The sequence below is a fragment of the Ictidomys tridecemlineatus genome, chromosome 10 (assembly GCF_052094955.1).
Source record: "Ictidomys tridecemlineatus isolate mIctTri1 chromosome 10, mIctTri1.hap1, whole genome shotgun sequence".
Lineage (NCBI taxonomy): Eukaryota > Metazoa > Chordata > Mammalia > Rodentia > Sciuridae > Ictidomys > Ictidomys tridecemlineatus.
In genome coordinates this window covers 13,392,222-13,420,091 of record NC_135486.1, presented here as the reverse complement: position 1 = coordinate 13,420,091, position 27,870 = coordinate 13,392,222, and the positions used below count along the sequence as shown (strand labels likewise).

General features: G+C 49.3%; 1 long non-coding RNA gene across 1 annotated transcript; it reads right to left on the bottom strand.

The window, feature by feature from the left end:
- Positions 1-843: 843 nt before the first annotated feature.
- LOC120887461 (uncharacterized) lies at positions 844-26,389 on the bottom strand. The gene is made up of 3 exons (XR_005730716.2): positions 26,236-26,389; positions 26,008-26,091; positions 844-5,655 (listed from the first exon to the last, which is right to left on the bottom strand). It is a non-coding gene; the product is annotated as an uncharacterized LOC120887461 (long non-coding RNA).
- Positions 26,390-27,870: the final 1,481 nt, after the last annotated feature.

Genomic DNA, 27,870 nt, shown 5'->3' with positions numbered 1-27,870 from the left:
TTTTCAATGTAATTATGCCTCGTACAACTACATAGAATAACATGAACTCAAGGCTCTGCACCCAAACAGCTCATTTAACACTCTCAAGCAGTCTGCAAGACAACATTGGGATCCTGCTTTATACTAGGGATGAGCTGATAGTCAGAGGCCAGAAGCTAACAGCTGGCAAGTGTTGCTCCTTGGGACCATTTACATTGCATTGATCCTATGTGGATAGATGGATGGGCGGACGGAATGTCAGGTGAATGGATAGATGGATGGATGGATGGATGGATGGATGGATGGATGGATGGGGGAGGGATGGGTGGATGGGGAGGGATGGGTGGGTGGATGAACAAATGAACAGATGGGTGGATGGGTGGAGGGTGGGTGGTGGGTGGATGGATGGATGAGTAGAGAGATGGACAGACAGACAGATGAATGGACAAAGAGCTAAAAAAAAAAAAAAAAAAAAAAAGCAACTGAACACATGGCCTCCCAGTTAGCTAAACTATTGAAATAGCGGGGCTATTTAAAGGAATACATTAGGCTGATTGGCAATTAGCATTTCAGCAGCTAAGAAAGAGGAAGCAGGAGGAGGAGGAACCGCTATAATTAGACATGCTCTCTGGAGCCAGACTGCTTAGGTTCAAACCTCATATACACCATGGAGTAGCTGGGCACCCTGGGTCTAGTTATTTAACTTCTCTGTTCCCCTTTTTCCTCATCTAGAAAATGAAGGGATTTTTAACATATCAAGTTGTTTTGAGAATTAAGTGAGTTATGTAAAGTCCTATATAAAAGACTTAGTACTCACCTAGCACTTCATGAGTACCCCATGAATTGTGAAATTGCTATCCAGATTTTGTAGGAGGAAACTGAATCCCAGGAAGGGGAAGGATTTTTATTCTGTACTTTTTTCAATAATGTCACTTTTGAGATTGATTGTTGGTTACTCTTTTATTCGGTCATGGTGCTACCAGAACATTTGTGTTAACTCCAGTCAAATGACTTTTGATTATAGTAAAATTTTTCAACTATTGGTTTTTCTATTTGTTTGTTTGTTTTTTCTGGTACAGGGGATGAAACCTGGGGCCTCATACATGCTTGACAAGAGCCCTAACAAGACCAAGTCACATCCCCAACCCATTTTTTCTTTTCTAAAACAGGTTCTTGCTAAATTGCCCAGCCTGGCCTTAAACTTGTGATCCTCCTGCCTCAGCCTCCCACGCATCTGTGATTATAGATATGCACTAATGCTTTTTACCTAACTTTTAAAAAGTGGGAAACAAAAGCAGAGGCTGGGCCTTATCAGAGACCAATATGCGCTTATTCTATTCAGGATTTCAGAAGCACTCCATGATGACTGGAAAAGGGTAGGTCTGCATTATTTTATTTTCAAACAACTAGAAACATGTGTTGTAGGGCTGTGGCGGTAGCTCAGTGGTAGGGTGCTTGCCTTGCACATGTGAGGCATTGGGTTCGATCCTCAGCACCACATTAAAAAAAAAGTGAATAAAGATATTAAAAAATAGATACTAAAAAAATAAAGAAAAAGGAAATATACGTTGGATGAATGAATGTATCATTATAGGATTCAAGGATCCTTACTCAAAGACCGTGAGAATCCCTCTCAGACCTCGAGAGTTTATTTCATCTAAAGAACTTTCTAAAACAAATCTGAAATCCCACATCCGAGTCCCTTGGAGCCGGAAGCATTTCAGAACCGAGAATGTTCACAATTTAGAGCAAAACTCCCGTGCACATCCTGTGTGATCCCCTGGGGTCTGTGCTGCCCTAATAATGAAACATCCCGAGGGCTCTGCAGAGACCGTCCACATCCACCCAAGTGGACACGCATACACAGGGCGGCATCCATCAGGCCACAGGCTGCTACCAGATTGGGTTCTTGCAAACCAGTAGAAAACTTCAGACTTCCAGAGCTTTCTAGGCTTCAGAATGGCTTGGACCACTGTGAGTAATGAGCTGAGCCCCCCTTGGCAGGTTTGGCTTTGCCTCCCTGATGTGTCTCAGCACCCACCACCTGGACACAGACGGAAGCCTGTCTACGTGGACTGCCTCATTTGGTTCAGAGAACAGCTCTAACGCGGTTGAAATCAGGCCCCAAGAGGACAAGTCAGCAGCCTGAGGTCATTATTGAGGGTGGAGGTGGGATGCTCCCGGTGTCTGAGATTGGCCAATGGAGGCTTCTGGGCCTTCCCTTCCTCCCCTGCTTTTTTATTCTTCAGTTCCCATCTTTTAATAATAATTTTCAACAGGATTTTTCTCAGTGTCCTTCATTGAAACTAGTAGGTCAGGAGGTGTCACAAGATGTCTTGAAATCATGAACCTTCATCCCAAGCTTTCCAAAACAAGGACTTCAAAGTCTCTTGTGAGGAGTTTCGGGTGGGGCAGGGTCACCTTCCCGTAGCAATAACAGCAGATGCTACGTACGTAGGACGCACCCAGATCATTTCTAAGGGAGTCAACAGAATCCTGCTCAAAGCTTGGGCGAAGGACAGGAAGAGGTGACTCCAGGACGTCGGTGGCTTGGAAAGGTTGACTTTGGAGACTCTGAGCTCAATTCTCTGAAGGGCCTCTTTTGACTTTCTCAGTCCCTCTGGTTTAGGGGACACCAGGCCTGTGAGAGGAGCAGTGCAGAAGCACAGAGCTGGCGTGAACCCGAGGCAGAAGGCAAAGAGCACACAACAGACCAGAGCACTGGCCTGCCGTGTTGGACGGAGGATTCAGAGCGGTCAGCGAGGCCAGAGCTGAGCTCACAGGAAAACCAAGAGCTGCAAAAATCATCTGCTACCCACACACTCCAAAGGCCCAAGTGAGGTGTGTAGGCCTTACCCCAGGTCCTGGAAACCCCTGGGGACAGTGGGACAGAGGTGGCCCAAGGACACTTGGAACCTTGTCTATCTTGGTCATGGCCATCTCCTCCTGGTTCCAGGTACCTGGAGCAGTACCTGGCACATTTGTTGAAGGAAGGGAGGGATGAAAGGATGTGAGGAGATTTACAGTGGAGAACACACTCAGTTGGAGAGGATGGGGAGGGCCAGAGACAGGAGCCCCGGCAGCAATTTACAGCAATGGTCCAGGTGGGGACCGACGAGGGAAATCAGTGGTGATGGGCACGGAGAGGACACAGGCAATGGACAAGGAAGGTGGGCTCAGTAGGACCCGTTGAGCAATGGGATACAACGTCCAGAGGACAACAGGTGTCAGACACCTGGTCAGCACCCCAGGAAAGGAGAAAGGGGAAGGCCTCTTCTCAAAGGGAAGAGCCCTGGGAGAAGAAAGTTCTAGGGCTTGGAGAGGCACAAGGCTCAGACGCACCCCGAGAACAGGGAGAAGAGCTTGCCTCCTCTGTTCGCATCCTCTGGTGGGCAGTGTGGGGAGGAACTGCGGGGAGAGGGGTAAACAGTGCAGAAAGTGAGTGCAGAGCTCCTGCAGCCTACCAGGCTGCCCAGCGCATTGAGGATGCACCTGGGAGAAAGGGAGAGTCACAAAGCAGGAAGGGAAGTGGGGACATGGGGCAGGGGTGTGCAGCACTGAGCTGAGGACTGGCAGCAGCGAGGTGTCAGGGAACCCAGGAGCTCTGGGGAGGGGCCATCCCCCCAGTGAGCTCTGGGGGAGGCCCAGCTGCAGCAGAGCTGGGCCTGGCAGGACTGATGATGGATTCATGCCGCATGGGGACAGGCCAGAGGGCTCCCTTTGCCATGTATAGGCATGACTTTAGGTTTGGTGTGGCAACGTCATTACCTTGGCACTCCCTCCACCCTGCTCCAGAAAGCGGGAGGGGGGGGAGCCAGGGAACCTCCCGGAAGGAGCGCCTGGTGGCTGTGACCCAGCCCCCCATCCTGCTGGCTGGGCAGGGGTGCCAGGTGGCTCAAGGGACATATTTCAGCTGATTCTTCTGACAACGAGTACTCAGAGGAAACATGGCCCATGGCACTTGGAAAAGCTGAAACATGACCCAGCAATGCTGGCTCCTCTGGAAAGATCTATGCAAGGGTCAGAGGTCAGACCTCTCCAGGCTCCCAGAGCAGAGCCAGGCTTAGAGGTGGGTGACTTACCCGGGAGCACAAAAACAACCCAGAGCCCGGGTGGACCCAAGGAAAGCCTAGATTCAAACCCAAGTCTGAAACTAAAGACCCCTCGCAGTTTCCCCAGAAACTTGCATGGATTAAAGCATCACCTCCTGTTAGGTGCCTCCCCTGGAGACTCACCAGCTGGCCCTGGACCAGACCAAACAAGACAATGAATGTGACCTGCCTTCTACGTCACAAAGGGCTGTGCCCCTAGTCCAGTCACCATCCATCCCTAGATCTGAGCTGGCTTCTCAACCGCTGCATTGTGTTCAGATACGCCATGTGGGTCTGGGACAGGAGGGATGGAGAAGGACCCAGAAGAAGAGGAGGAGGCAGATAAGAGAGAGGGAGAACCCTTTCTCTAGGACACTTGGCAGTTGTCACAAGTGTGATTTTTTTTATTTTTTTTTTTTTTTCGTTTGGGTTGTTTTGTTATTTGTTGGTTTTTGTTTTTTGGTTCATCTCTGTCTCCCCCACCAGTTCCACAGGGCAAGGACTGTGGCTGGAGTCGTGGAGCATACAGCAAGGGCCACATGCCCTGCCTGGCCAGCAGGAAGCCCTGCATCAACATCTGTTGGAAAACCGAGTGAATGAAGCCTCCATCCGAGGGGCATCAAAGTCATGACTACAGGCACAGTCCCCGGCCAGGTCTGCCCGCCTCCTCCCTGAGAGGAGGCTGGGGGCCATCAGACTGCCAGGGTTAGAACCCAGGTCCCGCCACTGACTAGCTGACAACCTGTGCCAGTGTCCTCCACTGTCAAAAGAGGCCTGTAGGGTTGATGTGAGAATGTAAGGAGTTCACAGTTGTAAAATGCCTGGCGCCGAGAAGGGCTCAGGGTGTGTTCCCATGAAGACGCCCCCACCCCCACCCCAGTCACTCCATCTGTGTGCACAGACCCTTCTCTTCGAAGGCAGTTGTCCAGTTCACTGCACCCCAGAGAGGACTTCCTGGGGGAAAGAGCCACTGCCCTGGCAGAGCTTGGAGACCCTGCTCTTTGCCGACACGATCCCGACCTCCTCAGCCCCAGGAGCCCGGAGCCTAGGCTGACAGAAGGCGGCAGGGCTGCTGCAGGCTGGAGGTCTGGGAGGCCAGGGTGGCTGCACCGCTCCGCGGCCCCTCAGCACGCGCGGGCAGCTGCGCCACCCAGTGGCGGCCCGCGGAACCGGCGGCCGAGGCCGACTGCAGAGCCAGAGGCAAGGGAGGGAGCCTGGGCAGACTAAAGGGAGAACAGGCAAAGGAAGGAGCCCTCAACAGAAGCACTGGGGCTAGACTCTAGGTCACAGCAAGTCATTCATTCGGTACGGAAAGCAGTGACCTGGGAGATGCAGAGAGGCCTGTGTCCCTGTGTTTAGGACACCCCAGGGTGTCCTCTCCAAGGAAAGGACGGTTTGAGGCTGGGCCTCCCTCTCAGAGCCCCGCCTGTACACCCCCAATCAGACAAGACAGCTCTCTGCACTGTCGCCCTGCAGCGCGCCTCCGGGCTGAGTTTTTAGGGAACAGCATCCAGGGCGAAGAGTCCAGAAACCAGTTCCAGCTCCGCCTGCTCCTGTGCCCGTCGTTCTGTGCCTCCAGGCAAGTCTGTGGGAAGAAAATGATAGAATTAAAAACCTACGACAGCTTCCTCTGGGGGACTGTGGGGATGAGCCTCCAATGGGATGATGCTGATGAAAGCATTTCGAAGGTCAAAAAAATCATTATTCAAAATTCCTGATCCACAATGACTTTAATGGCCAGGCTGCCATTGTTTGTTCTTCAGTGTTTCCCAAAGGTCAGGTATTGAAGATGGTTGCTCACCTGCAGGCGGTGGAATCATCTAGAAGTGAGGCCTTATGGAAGGAAATTAGGTCACCAGGACATGTCCTTGAAAGAGATACTGGGACCCCAGTCTCAGCCTCTCTACCTCTCTTTCCTTCTCTCTCTCTCTCTCTCGTTCCCTCTCAGCGGCCAGGAGCTGAGCAGCTTTGTTCCACCACACACTCCCCACCATGCTGTTTTGCCTCTTCATGCACCCAAAGCAGTGGGGCCATGGACTGAAACCTAGAGCCAAAATAAATCTTTCCTCTATAAGTTTATTATCTCCAGTGTTCTGTCACAGTGACAGAAAACTGACTAGCACATAAATGAATACAGGCAAATATCAATACACCTAAAGAGTAGGACTCTCAAGTTCTGACTATTAAAATCTCCTCATCAAGAGGTTTTTATTTGGAGGGGAAAGGAGCATGCAGCTGAGATCCAAAAATACAAAGCTCCATATGGGAAATTTAAATGATCTTAGGGATTTTACTATATAGAATTTAGAAGACAGCTTGCTCTTTAGGAAACCAGTGGAATAGACATTATGATTTCCCCAAAACATTTGGAGGTTGCCGTAGAAGCCTAGAGACCCTATTGATCCACTTCAAAGGCAGAATCACAGAAGTTTGCAGTGACCTGTGACATCCCTGTCAGCCACTGGCATCTATCTATTCAGTACTTGCATGAACACTGGCACTCGACCACTTTATGGCAGTGATCCTTGTGAAAAAATGAACCTTTCCACCAGCCCCATTCTGAGCCCCAGGACAGAAAGCCTGGCTGAGGATCACCAAATCTAACCCCACCTCAGAGACCAAGTCCTAGTGCCGCAGTCTGGCTGGGCACAATTCAGGAGCCACTTGTCAAAAGAAATGAACTTTATTTTTAGAACACACACCACACACCACACAGCTCCTCAGGAAGAACCCTCAGAGCCCAACTGCCACCAGCCGCTTCCCACAAGCCTCTCAACCTCCCCCACTCCTCCTGCTCTTGAGGCCGATTGGCTGGGTTGTATGGGCGGAGCCAAAAAAGACCCCCAATGAGCAGCTCCGTGGTCTGAAAGGGCGGGGAAACAGCCCAATGAACATCACCATAGAGGAGCCAATCAGTTGGCAGCTGGAAGTTTGCTGGCAGCTGGAAGTTTGTTGGGGCCCCTTCGGCTGTGGCTCTCAACAACCTAGAACCTCAAGATAGGACAAAAACTTTCATCATAGTGAAGAACAGAAGTGAGAGACAGCCCTGGCCCCAACCCCAAAATAGAGCAGCAGGCGGCCAGCACTGGGCTCTGCCTGAAAGCCAAGGTCGGCAGCAGGGGCCGAGCAGGGTTGGGGGGTGGCAGGGGGACAAGCAGCCACTTGGGATTTCAGTTGCTACAAGTCCCCTCAATATTCAGGGCCCCTATGCAGGTCCTAATGGCCTCCTCCTCCCTTTCCCTTTTCCTACTCTCTCTAGCCAGGTCACATTCGCTGTCAGGCCCCAGGCATCTCTGCTTCACAGTGGTTTTGTCCAATCTATTCTGCTTCTCGGGATTTTCTTCCCCTCCAATCACATCTTGCCACCAAATCTTCCTCCTCTGTGAGGGTCTTCCAAGGAGTGCCGGAGCCTCTGGGTGAGCCTGGACAGACATCTCCTCTGAGACCCCCGTGGAGCCAGGGAGGGCTGCCGTCAACAGCAGAGTGTGAGCTCCAGGAAGAAGATGTAGGATGGGTGGACGCCAAACATGACAGGGGCCAGAGGAGTGGCTGGGAGGCAGGATGGCAACCAGGCAAGCAAAATGAAAGGGGGGAGGGGAGCTCAAACCCCAGGACCAGACCCCAGAGAAGGTGTGCTGGGGTGGAGGGTGGTAGCTCAGAGAAAGGTCTCCAGGAGAATGGCGCCCTCCCCAGTATCAGGGAAGGAAGCACGGCCAGCTGCCCTGGGCCCCACCTCACTCCTATCCCTGCTCCCAGGATGTCCTGTCAATCAGCTGCTTCCCCCATGCTACCTGTGTCAAAGCCTGGAATGTCCTTCCCCAGTCCCCTGCCCTGCTCACCAGGCCGACTCTGGGTTATTCTTTGGCTCACAGCTGTGTCTGGAAGTGACCCTGAGCCCTACCCCCAAGTCAGCTGACTTTCCTCCTTCCTTAACAGACCCTGCGCCTGCCTCCACCCTGACCCTTGTGCTGGTGACCTGCAATCACCGCTTCTCTTCTCGTTTCCCATCACCCTGCAGTCTTCTGAAGCACAGTGTTTCATTTAACCGACGTGGATGCAGCAGTGTTTATGGAGAACCTACTGTCTTCTAGCTCCCAGGTGCTGAGAGCTCTGTGGAGCCAATGCAGCCTGCTGCCCAAGGAGTGCTTGGCTAGAGGGAAGGATGTGACCAGTTGACAGAAACTGTCGGCACAGCAAAGGCCATCTCTTCCTAAGTCTTTATCTCCAGCCCCTAGCAAGGCCACACACGTGGAAGACTCTAAATAAGCAATAATGGAGTGAATAGAGGACATAATGATTTTGAAGTGTAGCAGGGTATCCAGAGGGCAGTTGGGAGGAGAGGGTTGGCACTCAAGAGAGACACCCATGAAAGGGAGATTTCTGGACTCTGGCCACTTGGCTATCAGTTAACATGATTTGCATTGAACCCAGAACAGTATGTGGGGTCCCGCTGCCTACGGGGAACAGGAAGAGAATCAGAACGCTCCCTGGTGTGGCCTCCCACTTCCAAACCTGCTTAGGTGAACAGAGGACAGATCCTTGGTGCTGAGAGGCTGCTCCTGCTTGGAACACATCTGCTTAAGGGCCAGGGACATGGCGTCTGCCTGCACCCCACGGGAAGCATCCGTTGAGCAGCAAGCACTCACTTTATGAAATGTTCCTATTCAAGGCAGCACTAGAGCCCAAGGGGAGTGGGGACGCCACCTCCACGAAGTGTCCCAGAGGGCAAATCATATCTGCAGGCACCAGACCCACCAACGCGTTTGATTTTTTTTTGTTGTTTTTTGCTTTTTTCCCTAATTCCACAGAAGGCTTCAGCTCCATCCAAATGCCTGCGGCACTGAGAAGATCAAACATAGATCCCAAAGTGACTTTGAAAATGGAAGGAGCCTGTTCTCAGCAGAATTCCCACTGGCCCCAGAAAGAATTCTCTACGCTCGAGAGCGCCCCTCTGGCTCTCGGAGGAAGGCAGCCGGTGGGATTGCTCGTCTCTCCCACACCCGGCCTCAGACGCTCTGGGAGTTCTTCTGGCGAATTACCGCTACAAGAGCTTCTTGGTGTCTGGAAACACAAGTCATGGAGGCTCCCCAGTCAAGTGTAGGGCTTGATTTTAGGGCTTCTGGGCTCCCTCTTCTGAGCCCTCTCCTGCCTTGCCCCAACCCTGCAGGTCCTGGGGCCTCCAGCTCATGCTCCGGCAGACCACCCATCATTTAGAATGGAGCCTGAGGGCTCCCTGAGGGCAGACACCCAGCATTTTCTCTCTGTTGCCTCCCCAGCATCTAGACGTGACCTGGTGCACAGTCGGCCCCTGTAAGTAGGATGTGGACTCAACAAACTTTGGCCCCTCCTGAGTAAGATGTAAGGACATCCAGGATGTGCTTCCCAACACCCTTCCCAGGATGCCATCCAGAAAGCCCCCTACTCTCCCCACCAAGAGGCCCCTCTGTGATGGCCAAGGCCAGACACCCCCGGGGAGGCGCTGGGCTCAGAGGACACACATCTAGCTACAGAGTCTATCCCAGACCCTTCCTCTAATCCTGCAGTGAATGCTGCAGGTTCCCCCTTCTGAACTCATCCCCCACCTCCAGACACTCCCGTTCCCTCTGGGAGATTCCCAGAAGCACTGGTGCCATTGCAGGGACGGTCCAATGGCGTGGCTTCTCTAGCTCCCTGGAACACGGAATCACCCAAAGGACTGGTCAACCGAAGATAACAGTGGAAGGCTCTGTCCTCGCTTACCAGGTATCCGTGCATGCTGAGAGCCATTGCCAAGTAGGAATGACACATCGAAATTTCCTTGCCAGCATACCTCATGTTGCTTAGAGGAAGGACTCGTGGAAATGGACTTGCCTTGGACATTCGCTGTGACATTGCATGTATGTTTGAGAAAGGTGACCCTGCTCAAGGACCAGGGTGGATCCGGGTTTAGGGAGGATCCTACTGGATTAGGGTGGATCCAGGTTTAGGGTGTATCCTGCTGGTTTTAGGGAGTATCCTGCTCCTTGAGTTTAGGGCGGTTCCAGGTTTAAGGTGTACCCTGCTGGGAATAGGGCATATCCCGCTGATTAGAGCCTGGTGGAGTACGTGAATTTGGGCAGAACTTGGATTTCCCCACAACGTGTTTGTAGAGGGCCACTGTGAGTTCAGGAATAAAGAATTGCTGTTTGAATCTACAAAGCTGTGAGTGGCTCGTGATTTTGTGCCCAGACAGACTGCGGCACGTGCACACACCAGGAGGGTGGACACAGTGGTCATGAGGCAGGCCAAGAGCCAAGGTACCTCAACTGCATCCTGCCTCTGCCACTTACTTTCTGGAGACACTGGGGACAGTCCTTCATCTCTGTCAACCTCAGTTTCCTCGCCTAAAGAATGGGATGGTATTAATATTTCCTCTCATGGGAATGTCATGAGGTTTAGATGAGAAAGCACTTAGCAAAGTGTGCAGTAGAAATTGAGTTTTGTTATTCTCTTTAATTGCAGTTCTGAAGGGGCCCCACCAGAGGTGTCTGCTCTGATTTATACACACACACACACACACACACACACTCTCTCTCTCTCTCTCTCTCTCTCTCTCTCTCTCTCTCAGTCACTGTCACACTAGTTTCCTTTCCTCAGTTTAGGGTAGCATATTCCATCTCACTCCTTCTGTCACCAGGAGGCTCCTGGTGGAAACCCCCCTGCCAAATCCCACCACTTCTCCCTCTACCCACAAAAGTGATCCTGTCACATACCTTCCCGCATGCTCTGTTACTTGATCAGAACAACCTGACCATCATCCAAGACACCATCCTATTGAACAGTGCTGTCCATGCTTAAGGAGGATCTCCACTTCAGTTGGCTATCCCACACGTCAATCATTCCTAGACACACCTCACTGACACACCCATAATCCTCAATGTCTCTTAATCCAATCAAGTTGACGATTCATATTAACCATTACAGGAATGGAGGGTGGAGTCATTAGGGACCCAGGCTGCAGCCTGCTTACTGCACCATCTGCAGGGTCTTGGGGTCCCATGCTAGGTCCTTGGGACCCAGTCAGCAACTGGTGCACCTTTAGCCTACCTTCCAATGGCTGGTAGCTCAGTCCCATGGCCCCATCTGCTGTGACGGAAATTCAGATGATATTCTTTCCATGTGATTGAAAGGGAAATAAAACCCATTTGATGAACACAGCTGTCCATGTTCTTCTGGTCATTCTCTCAGAAAATCAGCACAAAGCAATATTTTATGTGCTTTCCTCTAACCCCATAGTGGATAATGTTCCTCAGCTTGGCCTCCTCCCACAGCTCGGCCTCTGAGGGAGCTTCCTGTGGCAAGATGGCAGCAGTAACACAGTGGGGGCTGAGAGTAGGAAACAGCACCCATGAAGGGCAGCTTGCTAGGAGAACCTGCTCTCCCCATTCTCAGCCCTCAACCATCCCACAGGGTCCAGCCCTCCAGGCCAGCAGACAAAGTAGGAGTCAGGCTGCCTGGGAGAGCAGGTGCTCTTCTGGCTGCCTTGGACCATCTGGTTTGGTTTTGAGCTGTGCCTTGGCCGTGAGGGTGGGAAGGAGAAACAAGGTCAGGACGGTCTCAACAGAATTAAGTCAAGAAAAATCTGGAAAGCCAAATCACTTCCCACCCAAGGAGTGCCAGTTGCTCTTTCTCACTCCTGGGACCCACCCCCACTCCCCTACCCCCACCCACTCCCCCACCCCCACCCACTCCCCGGCATTTCATCCTCAGCTGATCCAGATGGTCTGTGGGTGCTGGGAGCCAAACAGTATAGGAAATTGGTCGTTTTGTAAGCTCCTACAGACTCTGTCCCTAATTGCAAATCCATTTGGGACATATTCTGAAACAAGAGGCGTTTCACTAACCACGAATTCCTAAACACAGAGAGAGAGAGAGAGAGGGAGAGAGAGAGAGAGAGAGAAGGGGAGGGGAGGGGAGGGGAGGGGAGGGGAGGGGAGGAGAGGGGAGGGGAGGGGAGGAGAGGGAATCAGCACTTTTGTCCTCTCCCCTCTCTGCCCCTCACCTGTCTCCTCCTCCCCTCAACTTGCTGGAGAACAAAAGGCCACACCCACCAGTCACCTGCGGAAGCCCCCAGCCATTGTTCTCCTAGCAACAGGAATTGCCCCAGCTGCAATGGTGCTCAGCTCCCTCCACCCAGCCAGGGTGCTCCTGTTGCTAGGAGAACATGAACTCGGGTTTAAATCTGCAACCTTCTTTGCGGTCATCACTTTTTCTCAGCTGCAGACACACCAAGGACGATGGCAATGGCGAGATGCACAACACTGGGCCCAGGGGGACATTTCCAGCCTCAGAGGAGACTATCGCATTGTGCTTTTTCTCCTTCTCTTTTTCTCATTTTGTCCCTTCTCTTGAATTCCAGATTGAGCCACCAAGCACATAAACAAAGGAGAATTCTGGAGAACTGGCTGTTGGACAGTGCACACCCAACTATTGCCGGACACCTTCCTACACACCACAGACAAGTCTGTGAAGGAAACAAAGACCCTAACTGGACAGCCTTGGGGGAGATGGCATCTGGGGGAGGGAGGGTGAGAAGGCCATCAACAGATTAATATGCAGATCAATCAGCCTTCTCCAGACAACAAGACCAGTAGGAAGGGACAGACTGGATGTGCTGTATAGATACAAATGTGTGTGTGTGTGTGTGTGTGTGTGTGTGTGTGTTACATATCAGCATAAAGAGACTTATTTCAAGGAACTGCTCACACAGGAGTGGGCACCGGCAAGTCTGATATCCATGGAGCAGGCTGGCAGGCTGCAGACTCATGCAGGAGTCTGGGGGCAGAAGTTCTTCAGTTTTGCTTCTTCTAAAGCCTTTCAACTGATTAGATGAGGCCCACTAAGCCATGGAGGGCCATCTTGTTGAGAGCCACAGCCAAAGGGGCCCCAGCAAACTTTCAGACTGCCAGCTGATGATTGGCTCATAGCGGCCCCAGCAACATCTAGCTGATTGGCTCCTCTGCGGTGATGCTCATTGGGCTGTTTCCCTGCCCTTTCAGACCACGGAGCTGCTCATTGGGGGACTTTTTTGGCTCTGCCCACGCGACCCAGCCAATCAGCCTCAAGAACAAGAGGATTGTGGGAGGTGAAGAGGCCAGTGGTTGGGGGAGGGGCTCGTGGGAAGCCGGTGGAGGCAGTTGGGCTCTGAGGGTTTTTCCTGAGGAGCTGTTTTGTTTGGCGTTTGTAGTTCTAAAAATAAAGTTAGTTTCTTTTGACAAGTGGCTCCTGATTGTGCCCAGACAGACTGTGGCACCATCTCCCTTAAAGTCAACTGATAGTAGAGGTTTACCACATCCACACAAATACCTCACAGCGACTAGGTTGGCGTCTGGTTGAGTAACTAGGGTCTTATAGCCTAGCCAAGTCGACACATAAAACTCACCACGGCAAACACGTCTCCAATGTGTTGAACAGTGATAAGAAAATACAAAGGAGGCGGAGGGGGCATGACGGCTTGAATGCTCCCAACCAAAACTCACGCTGGCATTCAGCCCTTTGTGGCACAGAGTTGAAACTCAAGTCTGACTCTGGTATTGGGGGTGGATCACTGGGAGCTGATTCAGGTTGAATGAGGATATGAGGGTGGGGCCTCATCCTATGGGACTGTGCCTTTACAAGAAGAGGAGACCTAAGCTTGGACATTCAGGGTAGCCATGCAGTGCCCTAAGCCACCTGGGGACCCTGCAGAGGGTCCCTCCAGGGATAAGGACCTCCCCAGATGCGATGGCCCAATCCTGGATGTTCCGGCCTTCAGAATTCTGAACCCAATAAACAAAACTTCATCATGATAAATTATTCAGTTCAGTTAGAGAAGCAGGAAATGGACCAAGTCAGGCAGGGAGCCCCAGGAGAACAGGGGACCTACCCCCCTGAAATACGGCATGCTGATCAGTAAGGACCACCTAGCCACCTCGCTCAAGAGGCCTGACAGAAGACGTACTGAGTTCCAGATCTGCTGGATCCTACTCAGCTGTACCACCACCCAGGACAGAAGCAACCCACTGGTACAACTCTAATTAGTATTTTTGTCAGGCAAAGCCAACTCCAAGTCCAGCCCTGGAGACTCACCATCCCCAATACTCCCTGCGCTCCTGCCTCAGGGCCTTTGCCCATTCTGCATTCTCAGCCCATAAGGGTCTCTTCCTGGCCATCTGCTGCCTCTCTCCCCTCATCCCACCCAGAAACACAACCTTGGCTGCTGAGGGCCATTACCAAGTAGGAATGACGCATCGAAATTTCCTTGCCAGCGCACCCCATGTTAATTGTGGTAATGCTGACATCTTTGCTGATGGTGTCACCAGTGATGCAATTTTTCCAAAGGAGCCGTCAATTGGCTTGGTGTCGTGGCATTTCTGTATCTTCCTCCCTTCTACTAGTGATGGTCTAAAATTTGGGGGCCAACAGAGGTGAGGCAAGAACCTCACCCCCCCACTGGCACCAAGGTTAAATTTGGGGGCCAACAGAGGTGAGGCAAGAACCTCACCCCCCCACTGGTGCTTAGGCCTATCCACAAGCATGGCTGAATGCTGGACCGGTAGTCAGCGACGGGTTGATCTGATTGCAGTGGATTCAACCTAAGACAGGGGACTGACGCCTAGAGGTCAGTTCATCCGATGACGGGTAAGAACCATATGTTGAATTGGACAACCTACCAGGCACGGTCCTAAGCCGCATTGCTTGTTGTTTAATTAATCAGAAGGGGGGAGATGCTGAGGGCCATTACCAAGTAGGAATGACGCATCGAAATTTCCTTGCCAAGCGTACCCCATGCTGCTTAGAGGACATTCGATGGGACATTGCATGCATGCTTTAATAAGGTGACCTTGCTCAAGGACCAAGGCGGATTCGGGTTTAGAGCTGATCAGGTTTGAGGAAGTAACCGGCTCCTTGAGTTTAAGGCGTTGCCAGTTTAAGATAATGGGTTTTAGGGAAGTTGGAAGTTGAAGATTATTGCTGGGATTAGGGTGTTCCTGCTGCTTGTTCCCATTGAGTTCTCGTGAGATTAAAATGGGATTTGGAGAGAGCCTCGTGGAGTAGGTGGTTTGTGCGGGAGACAAGAGAACGCGTTTGCCCCTGGACCTGTGTGGAGGTGGTGTGAGAGCTGGAATAAAGAATTGCTGTTTGAACCTACAAAGCTGTGAGTGCCTCGTGATTCTGGTGCCAAGCCGAGACATTGGCCTTGGCACTTGGCCACTCATAAAACAGCACCCGCCTACCCCTCCCTGATCCCCTAGCCTATCTTCCCCGCCTTTACAGCACTTGGGTTAAATTTGTTTCTTTGATGATTATGTATCTCCTCTCACCTAAACACAGGGACCAAGGACTCTGAGTTTTTTATTTTTTTAATCTTTTTATTAGTGTATTATACCTATACGTCATAGTTAGATGCATTCTGACATATTCATAAACACGTATAATTTGCTCCATTACAATCCCATGGTTTGTTGATTTATAATCATGGCAGAATAATACAAAATGTCCCATCTTAAAAGTACGATTCAGTGGCCTTGGCTACGTTCACAGTGTTGAGTGAACATCCCCACTCTAGCTCCAGAACATTCTCACCACCGCAAAAGGAACCCAAACCCACCGAGCAGTAACACGGTTCCCCCCTCTCCTGGCCCATGCAACCGTGGATCTGCTTTCTGTCTTTACGGATTTGCCTATTCTGGGTATTTTATATAACAGGACTCTTACAACATGTGGTCTCTTACGTCTGCCTTCTCCCACTCAGCGTAATGTTAAGTTCGTCCGTGCCGCGGTGTGTGTCAGTCCAAGTTTCGCTTGTGGCTGAAGAATAGTCACGGTGTGGACACCCCCCTTTTTGTCTGTTCAACCACTGCTGAATATTTGGGTTGTCTGCAAAGTTTGGCATCTAATTTCCTCCAAGCCCCTTCTTTCACCCTCTCTGCCACAGCAAGGATGGGGACCCTTGTATGCATCCTCCCCAGTACCCAGATCCTGAGTGTCCTTGAGCCAAACCCAGGTGGCACTCCATCCAATGCCTGCAGATGGGCAGGGGTCCAGCAGGGCTCCTCCACAGCTCTCTGCTCCCAAAGGAAGCACATTCAGGCCATGGAGACAAATGGGCCCTTCTGACTCCTCTACTGTGATTCCACAATCCTGGCACAACTGGGCAAGATGCCCATGATGTGGAAGAATCTATAACCACTGGAGGAGGAGGAATAGATCCAAAGCCTCAGTTTGGATGGGCAGATGGTGCTGCAGGTCAGGAAAATGCACGGCATCGGGACAGGTCCCTAGCATGAAAAGGTGCCAACTTGCATGACTGTGGTACACATTGGAATAGAGCCCAGGCTCTATCTTTCCTCTGCATGTGTGTCTCTGTGCTCCCTGTTTATAAGGACACAGTTAGGTGGTTAGTTTTAACCATGAGCAGGTGACCAGAGGGAAGGACATTGAAGGGCAGTAACTTGGAGCACTCCAGAAAAATGCACTGAGAGAGTCCATAGATCAGAGGAAATTTTATCAAAGCAGGGGAACAGGTGGAAAATGGGAACTAGAAGCCAAACCTCCCCCAGCCATGGTTAAGTATAACCCCTTAGGGAACTACAGCTTTAAGATGATGTCACACCACCCCTGTGGCCAGGTTGTCATGACCTTCCCCTTGAATCAGGTCATCACTGAATCCTTTTCTCACCCACTCCTTGTGACCAGGTCATCATGACCCTCACAAAGAAAATTTGGTAAGAGCTGATAAAGGGATAATAAGCTGCTTAAGGGATGTGAGACACTAGAACAAGAATCAAGGGACCCAAATCCTCAAAAACCCCCGACTCTGGAAGAGCCACACCATCCTCTCCAGAGGCACCTGTGCAGCTCCTATATGCTGCGTGATCCTCACTTCTCTTCCTAATAAATTCCTGTCTGTTATTCTTGGAGACTCGCTTGATATTCTCCAGCAGGATCTTAAGAACTGGTACTTGGTGACTGCATGGCTCCAGTGGACCTCCTCTGCCATAGACACTAGTCACACTGGCTTAGGGCCCACTCCAGTGACCTTCTTTTAAATGATTACCTCTGTGAGATCCTACTTCCAAATAAGATCACATTCTGAGATACAGGGGTCAGGACTTCGACCAATCTTTGTGGGCACACAATTCAACCCAGAATGGCAAGAGATTAACAAGCTTTTTTTCTGCAAAGGGCCAGGTTTTTCTGTAAATATTTGAGGCTCATGGACCTTACTTTGTTGCAACTACCCAACTCTGCTATTGTAGCACAAAACCAACCATGGCCAGCACATAAATAAATGAGCATAATTTGTTCCCATAAAACTTATTTACAAAAAAATAAGTTGATAACCAGCTCATTTGATTTGGCAGCCCATAGTCTACAAAATTTCTAAGTTAGGAGATCATTTTTTAAGCAAGACTCAAGTTTATATAGCCTTTCTGAGAGAAGGGACTTGGCTAGGGAAAGAGAAATCAGGAGCAGGGCTAGAGGGGGAATCAAAGTCCTTGAGCCCAAGGACATGGAGTCAAGAGGAGGGAAGCAGACAGAGTCCCTGCATGGAAACCACACAACATGCATTGCTTGCCCACAGGCTCTGGGCACCAGTCTTGCAGATGAGGAAACTGAGGAACAGGAAGGCCAAGGACTTGCCAAGAGAGTTGGAGCAGGATTCAAACCCTACACTCCTCTCAGGGTGGGGACCCAGTAACTCCAGAGGACTAGAAAGCAGCAGGTCAGGGATCTGGGAGCTGGGTACCTAAGGGTGAGGTCTCCAGGTGTTAGGAGATGCAGGACCAGAGAGCCTGAGATCCCAAAGAGTGGTGCTGGAGTCAGAAACGGGTCAGTCACTCACCACCCTGCGTCTCCATGAACTCCTCCACCCAAGGAAGCTATGTCCACACCTCTGCCGAGAAAGCAAAGAGATGCTGGCACCTCACTCAAGCCAACTCAGGTATTATCAGTTATGTTAAACACAACGGTAATCAGTAAATATTCAGGGAATCTTGTTCAGCAGGATCATATAGGACTAAAAACAGAAGCAAGGCCGGGGTACTAATGGCCGCAAGCTAGCTGTGCCCCGCCCTTGTTGGCCTGTCATCTTCACACTTCATTGAAAATCCATTAAAACAACTGCTGGGCCATTAACCTTGACTTTCAAATGGAAGCTTCCCTTGGGCACAGTTTTGTGACTAGGGTCCCTTCATTAACACTTAGTGTAATTGCTTGTGAGTGGTTAATGGTGATTACATACCACTCCTTAAGTCCTGGGCAGGGCCAGGTGGGGGCCCTGATGGAAGATGGGACCTTTCCTTTGCATCTTTTTTATTACTAATATGTGGATTTATCCCCCTCAGGACAGATAATATATTAAAACTTGAATTTTTAAAACAAAGAGAGGGCCCATCACTCCTTCCAACTACAAAAGAATTCACCATAGGATTGTTTCAATTTGTGAGTTCCCAAAGCAATCAAAATTATTTGATTTACACAGTTTCCATCTGCTAGCATCTTTTCCAACTTATGACTCCAGCATAAATGTTACACAGTATTTGAAAAAGAAACACAGTGGCTAATTAGTACCCTAGTGACTGCTAAGCACAGCTAAAGGCTTACATTTATAAACAAGGTGGCCAGCAGGCATCTTTTAAGGACACCTTGAAGTTCAGGTCCAAAGCCTGAGATAAGACTATGACCTGAGGGGACACATGATGAACCAACGGGGACACCAATTAGAGATGAGGGGACCTGAGATCAGACTGCAATTCGGAGCCACTTACTGAGTGCAGAGGGGAAACTCCTGCTTCCAAAATAGAGGTTCCTTCCCTCTGTACCCCAGCTGCAGGCAGGGAAAGGAACTACCCAGCTCCACTTCAGAGACCTGCCTGTTACAAAGCCTGGAGGTTATTCAAGACCTTTCCCATAAATGAGTGGCTTTCTCTTTCAGCCTCCAGTGCTCTGCATTTAAAAGGCAACAAAGTCTCTGTGCTCAGCTCAATAGCATTTTGTTCCTACCTAATCAGGAATAGAGAGCAAAGGATTCCTCGCCTATGGTGAAGTCATCTGTAGAACTGGATTTTGCAAATAACTTACTCTTAGTGACTGTTTTAAGAGAAAATTCAAGTTTACCCCTACATTCACATCCTACTCAGCCCCTTGCCATTACTCAGACAGAAGGGGTGGCGCACAGTTGGCATGCTGACAATTGTCCAGTAACACCACCACAAAGACGTGTGTCCCACTCGTTGTCCAAGCAGGGAAAAATAAGCCACCCAGCATGGTGGTTCCCAGGATTTAGTACATCACCTAACAGAGATTTCCAAAAAAGTGTGGAGCCCTGAAGAGGATTGCAAATGTGCTACTTCCAAAATAAGAACACCTGGTTAATCAATATCATCTGGGGGTGCAGCTCAGTGGTAGAGTATCCTCCCAGCAAGAGCAAGGCCCTGGTTCAATCCTCAGTTTTGCAAAAAAATAAATAAATAATCATCTTCCAAGGCCACTGCTTCATAAAAAAAATGAATATATTAACACTAACAAAGTCAGAAGGACAATCTCTAAGCATTCCCTTTAAAAAGACAGTAGATAATCAATTTTACATTAATTTTTGTTTGTTTGTTTTGGTACTGAAGATAGAACCTGGAGTCTCATGCATGCTAGGCAAGCACTCTACCACTTAACTACATACCCACCCCATTCTATTCTATTATTTTAAGACAGGGTCTCACTAAGTTGCTAGGCTGGTCTGAAACTTGCAATCCTCCTGCCTCAGCCTCAAAAATAGCTGAGAATACTTTACATATTAAAAACCTACTTCATATTTCTCTTATCTTGCTACATATGGGTGAAAATTTTCCACATAGACCTACATACATCAGTGCAAAAACACAGAGTTTAGAAACCACTATATGTTGTCTTTGATGTCTAATGTAGCAGGCACTAGACCCACTTGCAATGTGGATAGACCAAACTGAGACATCCGTAAAATTCACAGCAGAGTTCCAAAACAAGAATGCATAATGACTCATTAATAATTTTATATTGGTGATATGTTGAAATTATAATATTTTTGATATGTTGGATTAAATAAAAGATATCATTAAAATGGGTTGAATATGTATTTTCCTTGTTTATGTGGCTCCTAGGGATCTATGTACATCTTTACAGAGGTAAATTACAGCTTCTGATAATATATATGTTTTATATATTTGGCATTGCAACACCAAATAAATAGGACTCAAATGTATTTTTCATGCAGGGAAAAGGGTCTCAGGGTTTCAGGCTGTATGCTGATGCTCATTATGGACACCAGAGGGCAGTGGTGTATATAAAATGTGAGCACTCACACAGCCATTGACAGAAGACCCCTCCCCTAGGCAGAGCCACTGCAGGGTAAACACTAAGTAATTATTAAAGCCCATTTTCCCCCCTCCCTCTTATGTGCCATATGCCTGGGGAAGAGAAAGACCCCAGAGGACTGGATAGAGCCAGAGCTAAGCCCTTAAACTGTGTGGCTCAGAGCAGCAAGGCAGAAAGGCCATGCTGTGAAAGAACTCCATGTCCAAGGGCAGGTGTGTTCAAAGAGCCAGGTTGCAGAACAAGGTTTGCCTTCCTGGCTCTGCTACTAAGGAAATGCATTGCCCCAAGCAAGTCACTGGGCCTGAGCTCCCTCCTCTCCTGAGTGAGGAGGAGGATCAAGGTGAGCTTTAACACATCCCCCTCTGTCGGCATTCTGTACTTTCCAGACTAAACCCCCGGGGCCTGGTGATGGAGCTGCCAAATGAGTTCTAATCATAGGCCTTCCAGGCACAATGGTACTATAAGCTCAGGCTGCAAGGGTCCTCCCCTCTCCAAACATTTAACAATAACAGCTAAAACACAAAAACCAAAAATTTTACCATCAAAGCCTTGCACAAAAAGATCAAGGGTCAGGGGAACACAGAACCAACGCTATAGGCAGAAATGAGGCTGGGTCCTGGGCTCCGGGTCAGAGGGCAGGCAGAGGTGGCAGAAACTTTCTCCTAGGTGAGAGGGGATTATCACATGAGAAGGGTCTCCGAGCCAGAGACTGTTGGGCTCCCACATTTAAGGACCAGACATTGAAAAGATGAGGGTTGAGGCTTGTACATATCTTGCCCCAATTGAGGAAGAATGTGGCCCACTGAAAGAATCTGCCACATCCTCAAAGAGCATGGATGCCTGCGCTGACCATAGACAATCTGGTTCAGAACTGGGGTCTCTGCGGACCAAGAAGCTGCTCCTATAAAACCACAAGCCCGGGAGGAGATGAGCACAGGGAGAATAAAATTAATAGTAACTTTCCCAAAAGCAAGACAAAGAAGGTAGCCAAAATTGAGAATGCAATGATAGGAACTGAATTCACTTCTTATGGAGTGAACATATAGTTGGGTGATTAGATAGATAAGTATGTTAAGCACCTGCAATGTCCTAGACACTGTTTTAGTTGCTAAGGAAACAATAATAAACAAATCAAAGTTATTGCCCTCATGACACCTACTTGCTAGTGGAAGAACCCTTTTTGTACATTTTATCCCAGTGACTCGGGAGGCTGAGACAGGAGGACTTCCAAGTTCAAAGCCAGCCTCAACAACTCAGTGAGACCCTGTCTCAAAAATAAAGTTTTTTAAAAAATTATAATATGCCAAGTAGTGAACAAGTATTATAAAGAAATGTTTAGGATTCTCAAAGATATAAAGGAATGACTTACAATCATTTATAAAAACATAAATTATGAAACAGCAAATAGAAAAATAAAACTAAATTATGAAAAAAATCTGAAATGAAAAAATATAGACGTTTAGATGCACAAACTCAATTAAACTCTATAAATTCATTGTAGAATACAGAAACATTAATTAGAAGGCAGAAAAAAATTAGAAGTCAGTACTGAAGAAATCACCCAAAATGCAAAACAAAGAGAAAAAAAATGTATTTTTTTAACATGAAAGGGCAGCTATAGAATATAAGATTGACTGACAGGAGCCAACATACAGCTAATAAGAGAAAGACTAAGAGTAAAGAGATGTTCAAGGAGGTAATATCTGAATTTTTCTAATGTTGCAATTAGAATTCACTAAGAACTCTAGCTATGGATACGTAAGAATTTGTATTTTCACTATGTTGTATCTAAGTGTCCACGCATTATAGTGAAACTATGAGATGTGTAAAAGTTTCAAAAAAAATTTACCAGATAATAAAACAAATAACCTAGAAATTTGATAGTAGCAACATCATCAGATACCAGAAAATATAGAATCTTATAAAGTCCTGAGAAAAAGTTACAATCAATGTAGAATTCTATACCCTGCAAAATTATCATTCATTCAAGAGGGAGAGGGAAATACACATGTGCGCACCCACATGTACACTTTTTCTCACATAAAATAATTAAAAGAAATTACAGACCTTGGGTTCCAGGTAAAAGAATTACTAAGGAATGATGTTACTGTGGAAATTACCAAAGTTTTGAACTGAACAACAAAAGCACTACATATTTTAACAATAATAATGGCTAAGATGTGTTGAGTCCAGCTCTGAGTCAGGCCTCGTATTAGACATTTTCCAACCAGGACATCTGTCAGCCCTCCAACTCCAGTTATGAACTAAATTATGTTAACCCTTTTTTTTAAGGATGAGAAAACCTTTTGGTAGAACAAAGTAACCAGGCTCTTAGGGACTAAATGTTTGTTTCACTCAAAATTCATTATGCTGAAGTCCTGATCCCCAGTGCAATGGTATTAGGAGGTTAAACCTCTGGGAGGTAATTGGCTTCTGATAAGGCCATGAGCATGGAACCCATGATGGGATTAGTGCCCTTATAAGAAGAAGAAAGGACACCAGAGCTTCCCCCTCTCTGCCATTCAAGGACACGGCTGGAAAGCAGCAGTCTGCAATCCAGGAGGAGCACCCTCACCAGAACCCAGCCATGCTGGCACCCTGACCTCCACGTCCAGCCTCCAGACTGGGGAAACAAATGTCAGTTGCCTAAATCACTCAGTCTCTGCTATTCTGACATAGCAGCCTGAACTAGAACTTGTACATAAGAGCCTGGGTCTGCACCAAGCCAACAGAGCAAGAAGAACAAGAGCAGGTGGAATTCTTACTGGCCCTGGGGAATAAAAATGGGGACCTGGGCCAGGTACAGCTTTCTGACAGGGAGGAAGTAGACAACCTTCTAACCCAGAAGTAGTTCATGCTGGTGATGGCCTTTCCCCTGATCACCTTTCCTTAAGCCTAGTCTGCGTTTCCCTCATCTGAAATACTATAGAATCAAGAACCCCTGCCCAGCTTTAAGCCAGAACTAAATTCACATTGTAAACAGAACATCTACAGAATCCCATACTTGCGCTGGAGGTTGGCAGTCCTCCAGTCTCCTGGGGGACTTCCAAAAATACTCTCCCCCTCAAATTCCTATTCAATTGATCTTTGCTGCTACCTGAGCAACAGGATTATTTAAAGCTTCCTATTATTAATCACAGTGGAGAAGTAGTGGCCCAGGACTGCATAAGACAAAGGAAAAATGTTCTTGCTGCACCAGCAGGCTGCACCTGGGGGACAGGGGCCTGGAGGCCCCTCCAGATAGCCAGGGCAGTGCTCTGGCAAACCTCAGAGGCCACTGTTCTGATGGCTTAGGGAACTGGTTCCCCTTTTCTTAGAGGAAAAGTAAAGCTCTTCTCTGAAATCAGAAAAGAGGAAGTGTAGGGTACTTGTCAGCAAAGCTGACAGTTCTGCAGAGTGGAGGAGGGGTGCTTTCTCATCACTTGACATCAACAAAATTAAAGACCAGCAGCCATGAGTAAGGATGGTGTTAGATTCCACTTCTGGTTTGCACAGCCTCACATGGAAACGACCTCGATAGAATGGATCTGCTGTAAAACCCTATTCTCTCATATCTAGAAAGCATTTCTCTCCCTCTTTCCTGTGTCTGCTCCCCGCCACCCACATTCATCCCCAATGTCCCCTAAATCCTGGTCACCTCTTCCCCACCCCCAGCCTCATCTTTACTGCCCCAACCCAGCACCCCCAGGCATCGGGCTGTGCTCCTGAGCTGCCGGCCTCCCACACAGCCTGCCCAGTCCCTGCGGTTCAGTGTCCTGGCTGCTCATCTTCTCCGCCACTATCTAGAATAACACCTGACAGCCCTGCCCTGGTGGCTCCTCTCCTGGGACCTCCCCAGGGAAGATGGAATCGTCTCCCTGGGCACCGTGTGTTGACTGAATCATCCTCCTGTGTTCGTGACTCCCAGGGTTTGTTACATAAACCAGCCTCCTCAGCAGAAGCTTCTAGACTCCTTTAGCCTTATCTCACCCCTTCCCTCCCCATCGCTGAGGCTCACGAGCTTGGGCTCTCTGCCCCACACAGTGAGGTCACCTGTGCCCCGCCTCCTCTGACAACTTGCTTCAAACTCTTACCGCCCCCCAATACTCTTTCTTGGCACGCTCCTTTGTCCCCTCCTGCCTCCCACCCGAAGTCCTCTCCAACTACCCCCACCCACGCTCACCACCTAGGAGCTCAGAGCCCTCCAAGAGTTGAACAATCAGCCTTGCCTGGCTTCTTCTCTTCCCCCTTCCTTCCATCCTCAGCCCCTTGTAAGAAGCAGAAACCCAGCAAACCTTCAGGTGACCATGCCCAGTTTGTCCCTGGACTCACCCACTGTGCCCAGCAGGTACCTAGAGAAGGCTGCTGTCTGGGGTATCCAGGAGAGAGAGCTGATCAAGGGGGACTGCCTTTCCACTGCAGTCCAGTGGCCTGGGCCCTGTCTGCTCAAATCTCCCCCTAAAACCACTCAGGACACTGGGCAGCAAAGACCTGGGGACCTCCCCTCTGCCAGCTGAGTGCTTTCCTTCGTTGACCATGTACCCGCTAACTCCTGGCACCAAGCACAGTGGGACAAAGCTGGGGAAGACAGGGCAGACTTCCTGGGAAGTGGGGTGGACAGAGAGGTAAACAGCCATGGCCACGGGGAAAAATGGACACTAGCATGGAAGGGGAAGAGGTGAGAGGGAAGGTGTGGAGGCGAAGGGTGGCCCCAGCCATGCACTCGACAGCTCAGCCTCCTTCTGCAGCCTGCACAAGTCCCAGCTCCACTGCCCCCTCAACCTCGGGGACAAGGACTGTGCCTTTGATAGAACTGGACGTCAACAGCCAGCCCTGGGCTGCACAGAACATACCTCCAATAGGGACTGGGGGGGCGATTTCTGCCCTGCTCCGGAGCATGAGGGGCCCCAGCCAATGCTACCGAAAGAGGAGGAAAGCCAGGCTGCCTGCTCCCACCCCCACACTGGAGGGGGCCATGTATGCTCTGATGGCAGTGTGACCCTCCCAGGGCGACTGGTGGGAGCGGAATACAGGAACATGCCCAGACTCCAGGGCTTCCTGACAAACTGGCATAGAAGTCCTCAAGGCAGCTGCCTTCCTCACCATGGATTCCAGCCCCACCTGCTTGGCCTGCAGAAGGAGGCCTGGAGGCTCCCTCCCAGGATCCTCAGTGGGTGCACAGCGCAGGTTTGCTAAGTGGCAGGTGGTGCTGAGGTGGCTGGGTGGCTGTGGTCTGCAGGCGTGTGGGTGTTGTGGTGGTTCCTGGTGTGTGTGCTTGTGTGGTGCCGTGGTTGTGGGTGTGTGATCACATGGGTTGCGGTACTGCTGTGGCCGGGAAGTGGTGTGGCTGTGGCAAGTATTCTGGTTTCTTCGTGACAGACCAAGTTGGAGGCCAGCGGCTGGGGTGCGGTGGCTTCTGGACACCTGAGGCCAGCCAGCTCCTCACACAGCGGCGCCAGGACGTGCCCGGGCAGGCAGAAAGGGACGGGCAGCGAAAGGAGGCTGTCTCCGTGAGCACTTGGGGAGGGAAGCACCCCGCTCCCCAGCCCCACAGCCCTCCCGCTTTGGCCGTGGGTGACTCCCCAGCACAGCTGCGTGGGCCACTTACCCACAGCTGAAGCCAAGTCCAAGTGCTTTAAAACCCTGAAGGTGCTCCTCCACCCAGCACGGCTTCCGTTCCCGGAACACGTTCCTGTGCAGAAACCCATTATCTGCACCACCAAAAATAGCCCCTGTCCCAATCCCACTGCCTTGAGGTGCGTCATGCAAGCCCAGGCACGCGGTGCCGATAGCCGGGGGCGGGCGGGGCGGGGACACGTGGGGAGACATCGTGTACCTCGGTCCCCCGCGAAGTCCTAAGTGCATCCAGCTGGCCACCTACCTCCCGGCCCCTGGCAGGGTGGGCCGGCCCAACCCACCTGGAGGCGGGGCCTGGGCATCTCCTTGCTGGACTCCACCCACCCCTCTTACAAGAGCCAGGTGAGTGGACGAGAGCAGCAGCGAGGCAGCAGAGACCCTCCGCCTTCCGTCTCCAGCTGGAACTTGACAGCTGCCTCAGGGAACCTAAGTCTTATGCAATACACCTCCCACCTCCGGACCCTGCTCCCAATCGTAAAGTTGTTGCTTTAAATTTATTAAAGCATGGTCCAGTAGTCAAATGCACAAAAGGAAAGACAGCCAAATACCCCCTTCCCATTCTGTTCCCTGAGCCACCCAGGGAGAGTCTATAAAAACACCAGCAAATACATGAATGCACGCAGGAAGGCGGCACGGTGATGAGAGTACCAGCTCTAGAGCAAACTGCCAAGTTCAAGACCAGGGACCAGCTAGTACGTGACCTTGGACGACCTCCCTGTGCCCCAGTTACCCCATCTGCAGAATGGGATAGAATCACAGTGCACTTTTTCTGGGAATGTAGCAAGTTTCCACAACACCCATTGGTGCAATGTGTGTTCTTTTCTTTCCATTTCACAGAAATAGCACCCTGTTTTGCACACAGTTCTGTACCTCACCTTTTTCATTTGAAAATCTATCTTGAAGCTTATTTCCATATCAGTAAATAAAAAGTTTCTAGAGTCTCAGTGCACTGGGATTTATTTAGTCAGGTTTTTTTTGGGGGGGGGGCAGTGGTTTACAATCATTTACTGTTTCAAAAAATGTTGTAATGAAGAACTTTGTACATACTTCATTTTGCCCAAAAGTGATTAGGATAAATTCCTAGAAGTAGAATATAGGCATATGCATTGGTAATTTTCACCATCCACAGAGGGTGTACAGATTGAAGGTCCCATAACAACATATATGAGTTTCTGTTCGCGTTACCGTCACCAACAGAGTATATAAAATTTTCTAGCTTTTGTCAGTTTGGTAAGTAATACATGGTAAATGCCATCTCTCTGTAGTTTTACTTTACAAGTTCTCATGGTATGAATAAAGTGAAACATTTGTGTTCCTTCTGTAAATTCTCTGTTCGTAACTTTGCCCACTGTTTTCTTATCATAGAGTAGGTAATTTTTATTATTGGTTAGTAGATTATTATTGGTCTTTATGTATTACAAATATTAACATATTTTTCCTGGCTTGACATTATGCTTTTAAATTTGTTTTTGTTAGTTTTTCCATAGATAATGTGTAATGTAACACATCATTTTTTTATATTATGGCTTCTGAATTTAGTGTGATACTTTGAAAGTTCCCTATTCCAACATGCTCATCAGATCATTTTTTAATCTCTCATAGTTTCTTCTAGCATTTTTAAAAATTTAAATCACTAAGTCCCCCTGGTATGTATCCTGTTATAAGAAGTGAGGTGTGGATTCCAACTTAATTTTTTTCCAGATGGCCACCCAGTTGTCTCAACACTATTTATTGAATAATGCATCTTTTCCCCCAATGATTTGAAATGCCATCATTATCATAAGCTAAATTCCCAATAAGTTTTGGTCTATTTCTGGACTTCCTATTTTGTTCC